The sequence below is a fragment of the Lytechinus variegatus genome, chromosome 4, assembly GCF_018143015.1.
Source record: "Lytechinus variegatus isolate NC3 chromosome 4, Lvar_3.0, whole genome shotgun sequence".
In the NCBI taxonomy this organism is placed as follows: Eukaryota; Metazoa; Echinodermata; class Echinoidea; order Temnopleuroida; family Toxopneustidae; genus Lytechinus; species Lytechinus variegatus.
In genome coordinates, this window is record NC_054743.1 from 17,001,566 (window position 1) to 17,007,018 (window position 5,453).

At 32.6% G+C, this 5,453-nt stretch overlaps 1 long non-coding RNA gene across 1 annotated transcript; it reads left to right on the forward strand.

Annotated features, from left to right (window-relative positions):
• The first annotated feature begins 2,528 nt into the window (after positions 1 to 2,528).
• LOC121413507 lies at positions 2,529 to 4,677 on the forward strand. The gene is made up of 2 exons (XR_005969748.1): positions 2,529 to 2,832; positions 2,889 to 4,677. It is a non-coding gene; the product is annotated as an uncharacterized LOC121413507 (long non-coding RNA).
• Positions 4,678 to 5,453: the final 776 nt, after the last annotated feature.

The following is a 5,453-nucleotide window of genomic DNA, read 5'->3' on the forward strand; positions in this document are numbered from 1 at the left end:
AATCGCATAAACATGAATTTGCACTATGAAATATCAGCTTTAGGAATATGTATTAGTCATGCACCAACATACATGTAGATCTACTGCAGAGTTGCATGCAAAGATGTTTCGTATTCATACCAAGCTCATAAAGCTTTTCATGCGGCATGAATCAAAAATACACTTTGCAAACCTCAAGTTTAAAATCTGAAAATAACATTATTTGACAATATACTATCGTAATTTGGCAAATTCTATATGGATTTCATTTACAAATTTTGGAAATCATATCTTGTGGGGGTTTCTACACTCCAGAAAGTCTCTGGGCAACAGAAATATACACTACATGGCATCATACATGTATCTTGGAATAATTGGGCAAATGCTTTAACTTGAAAACAAAATAAAATTCACCAAATAATGGTTAACTTACCAAATTCTCAAAGCATACACTGATATAAATCACACCATTACAAGGGAAAGAAAGCTGCCATAAAACTACTCTTGAATAAATCTGTTACAAAAAGTTGTATGAAAGCGGAACCTTCTTCGCTTATTCACGTCAAACCATGGCTACTGTTAAAAAGACAATAGACTATGTATCATTTGATCATGACCGTTTACGACCATTACCAATTCGAATAACAGTTTATTTCCTTCCTCATTTATCTCACAAGTAAAAGATGAAAACTGAGACCTAAAATTGATTCTGAGGTCTGCTACTTAAGATTTGCATTAGGATTCAACTGAGCACATAAACATGCAATTTATTTTCAGCTTATCAAAAAGTATTGAGAACTTACAAAATGATTTTTTTTTAATTGCATCAAACACAAGTTTTTTGCAATGGGCACTTTTTCCTGACCTCACCTCGATCTCCTAACCAGGTAAACTGGAAGGCTTTTCATTAACATAATTTGTCATCAGACATTTCTTGTCAGACTTGACAAGTTTCTTACATAGTTTTGCCTGTCAAGCATAGGTGTTTGACTATCAGTTACTATGGTAACTGTTGGAAATGACAACTTGTCAGTGCTGATATCTCTCATGAAATGGTAATCTTTCCTTTTTTAAAACCATGTTCATTTGGTTTTGTCAGGCATCTTAATAATTATCCTCATTACCAATATGAGAGGGGAAAAAAAGTTACAAAAAGTAACTGGGCCTCTGGTTAATTATAAAAATATAATATTATTTTAAAAAACAAACTAACAAGTACATTTTGGGGTATTAAGCTAAAGGGCAATTCAATAAAATGATCAACCTTGTCATATGTCCGACCCCCATTTTAGAGAACATTACAGACTGTCAAAAAAAAATCGGAGACAAAAATTTCATGAAGGTCCCACATATAGGGGGTCAGACATACATAATTTATGGAATTGCCCTATAAATGCTTAGCAACATTTTTCTTAAACATTCTTGGAATATATTTTTATCCTTGGTATCAACATATGAAAGAATATCATAAAAAATACAAGTATAAACCTAAATGAATCAGCATTTATGCATAAATTACGCTTCAAGTTTCTCTTTCGGAAATAATAATCAAATATCATCTATCATCATTTGCAATGATGGATGATAATTAATGGGACTTTCTTTTATTTCACTTTCATTCTCATACATTGTCTTGAGACTGACTTGGCAAGGCTTGCAAGTAAATTATTATTATAATGGCCGAACTAATTTTCTACTTGAGAAGTTGAAATGTTTTCATTCAAAAATCAAAACAAATCTTACTTTCAGGTGGAACTTTCAAGTTATTTTTCTGATATTAAAGCAAATAATTCTGAATACAGTTTGAAATTTGAACACATTTTGATAACAAAGTACATTTTGAAGCTGGTAATTTCCACTGACCTAAGATTAAGTGTATATACAAAGAACATAATATCTTTAACTTAAAAATTGAAAAAAAAATGGAAAGAGTGGTAACAAAGGACTGGGAGAAAGCTTGAAAGAATAAAAATGGAGGAAGTAGAAAATGGAAGGATATCAATTTTAAAATCATAATAGTTTTCACAGTTTCACACGTTTGCAAAGAGCTCTTCATATGAGTGAAACAGAGGGATTGGTCAGGTGGCAGAAAGTTGAAAGGAAATTGTTGAGGAAGTCTACTGGTATCCTCTCAGTTCCTCCCATAAAGCACATTCATCCGAGAGATATTGAAACAAAATTCAATTGGTATTGTTTTAAATTTGCACGCTTTGCTTAATACACGAAACAACCCAAGATCTATAGATTACTGCCACGTGAATGATACAATAATGGCTTGTTTATCGCATATGAACTTGAAGTCACAGGAACATTATAAAAGTTTATGATAATGTGAGTCAGTTTTGAACACTTTTTTCTTCATAAACTTCATATAGGACTACATGAACAATGCATGCAAGACATGTACTAAATTTTGAATCATTCTGTCTTCTGCTTATATTGCATTTGCTCTTTTAAGAGAAGGGTCATTCCATAAAGGTCGGACGTACATTCGGACACATTTATGAGCTGTATCTCCTTTGATTTGATAGCAGTGTTTTATTTTTTTTAGTATATCACAACACGTTACCTAGGTTATCATTACACCATGACAGGAATAGGCTGCAATATGAAGAATAGAAAATATGGGCAAAAATGTGAGGGGTCGGACGTACATCAGACGAAAACAGGTTTTATGCTTTTAGAGTTCATGTCAAAATCTCTGTGATTTTTGTGATGCAGGTACTAAAATTGTAATATGAGCTGTTAGCTAAAGGATGAATCTTAAAAGAAATGAAGCAAAGAAATTGATAGGCATTGCCTTGTTTTAGTTACAGGCTGATCTATTTGGGGTCGGACGTACACTTTGAAGGGGTCAGACGTACATTGTGCAAAATATTTGCACACTGTACGTCCGACCCCCTTCGAAGATCAGTTACACAAAACATAGACATTCTAAACTGGATTTTTTTAAATATACATACTGTTTGGTTAGTTGTCTTTCACATAAGACGGAATTAACAAATGAATCTGATGCTGGTGAAGAGTTATGCTTGATTAAAGTTGACATGCATTCAGGCAGTGTACGTCCGACCCCATACTGATTTTTCTCACAGTCAAGCAAATTGCTCCTCATATTTATTACAAATGAGTCAGTGGGTTTAAACTGTTTCCATTTTGATATCTACATTTTTAGATCACATCAATAATGAAACAACTCAACTATTCACACAATGCAGGATATTTTTTACTGTTAAACTTCAAGTAAAATGTATCTTTTTTAATGGTTTGCAAAAGACTTGACAAAGAATTTCTTCAACATTAAAAAACTTGTCCTGTTACAAACTATGTTTGAATAAGGTGGGTTATGAACCATGAGTCTTCCCTGATGTTGCAATCAACAAAACATGCAATATGACCTTTTGACCCCTAGATGACCTTTGATCTCTCCATTCTTAAGAACACATGCAATTTTCCCCACTGATCGTTTTGTTCCAAGTTTGGGCAAAATTAATGCAAAAATATGTCATTTGACATTTTTACACCTAGATGACATTTGACCTCTCCATCCTCTTTAACAAATATGTTGTACTACCCACTGATAATTTGTTCCAAGTTTGAATACATTTGAATACAATACACATAAAAAACTACCGGTATCAAAAGTTAACTTTTGACCCCTTGAGAGCTTGAACAATTGACCTTGAAATAACAAAATGATCAAAAGTGACCTTTTGACCCCTAAATGACCTTAGAAATTATCATCTTCATCAACCAAAAAATTGTATTACCCACTGATTTTGTGTTTCAAGTTTGAACAATATTGATGCAAACAAAAAAAAAATGATTTAAACAAAGTCTTCAAAAAATGACTGAATGGCCTCTTATCTTTTAACCTTTTGACCCCTAGATGACCTTTGACCTCATCAACACACACATGGTATCAACCAAGGATCATTTGTACCAAGTTTAAACAAGGTTGATGCAGAAAAAAAGAAATGAGAACAAGTCAAAATTAAATGAATAACTCTTCACATTTTCATAACTTACACCCCTATAGGCAAAAGTAGAATAGTCTAGACATCCATGTATTATTATAGCAAATGGGCAGATCTATTTACCATAGAGGGGCAATTACTGTACCTGAGATTGAGGAGAAGTGGCAATTTCTTCTTTTATATGGAACTTCTTTGTTTATTTAATTTCTCATGTATTGTAGGTTTTTTATTTTGATTTTCTTTTTTAATTTACTGCAGGCTATTATTCAGTCATAATTACCACTAAATTCAGTAAGTTATGTGATAATTTGAGATGAAGGAAGGCAGTTTCCATTGAATATGCACACAAAACACAAATAAATCACCATTTCTTGAAGATGATATCATCATTTAAAAATCTTATTCTTTGTGAAATTGGTCTCAAAACTTGTGGAAGATTTCAATGAAAAAACCAATAAAACTTTACAGCGATATCAAGGTGTGTTAAAGAACTATCATGCAAAATATTAAAGATGGAGGTGAATTTTGCCCCCACTATTTGTTGGGTAAAAAAAATACAAAAAAGGTCATTTTAAACTAGATTGAAATTGAAATTTGTATTCAATTTTGAAAGATTGATAAGAGTAAAAGATGTTATGATATTAAACTTTTGCAAAAACATCTGAGCAGTGAAAGATTACTTCATAAAAAAAAAGTTTCAAAGGGGTCGGACGTACAGGGGGTCGGACGTACAAAAAAGTTGTACGTCCGAACCCCACTTAACTTGAAATCCTGGACTAGTGGTGAGCTACCTTCTGGCATATATATTAAACAAACCAAGCTTGCTTTGCATCTGACTTTGGGAAAATTTATCTGCTTTTGTTTTGCTTGTAAGAAATAAAGTGTATGTGAAAGGGGGTCGGACGTACATGTGAAAGTGCCTGCTTTTAATATATTTGGTTTAAAAAATATAAGAACAATAGAAAAAACCTAACTTATTTTTTAGAAACCTGACATAATAACAACTTGGACAACATTCAACTTTGATCATTTCAAAGCTTTTAAAAGCTTTAAAAATTGTTGCAAACTTGACCTTTTAAAATAAGGAACATTTTAGTTTGTTGCTATGGTGACTTCAATGCCTTGCCAAAATGAAACGATACATTGTTTGAAATTATTTCTTTCAGATTTATACATTTCAGTGTCTTAGCTTTCAAGTGATACCTAATTTGTTCTGTTTGTAGGATTTTGAAATTTTGACCAAAAGGTTTACTATTTTATGGAACTGCCCAGAAGTCAAAAACTTAACCTTCACTCTCTTGTAAAGTCAGTAAGTCATGACAGACTTTCATATAAACTTTCCTCTGAATATGAGACAGGTAGGTCCTAGAGTTTAGGCAATAAAAGGGAGGGTTCCCTGGTATGGAAGCAAGCACTTATTGGGCTTGTGAAATATAAACATCACTTTTAGGTACACCCTCCAAGGTTTAACCCAATCAAAATATGAGTCAGATTAGG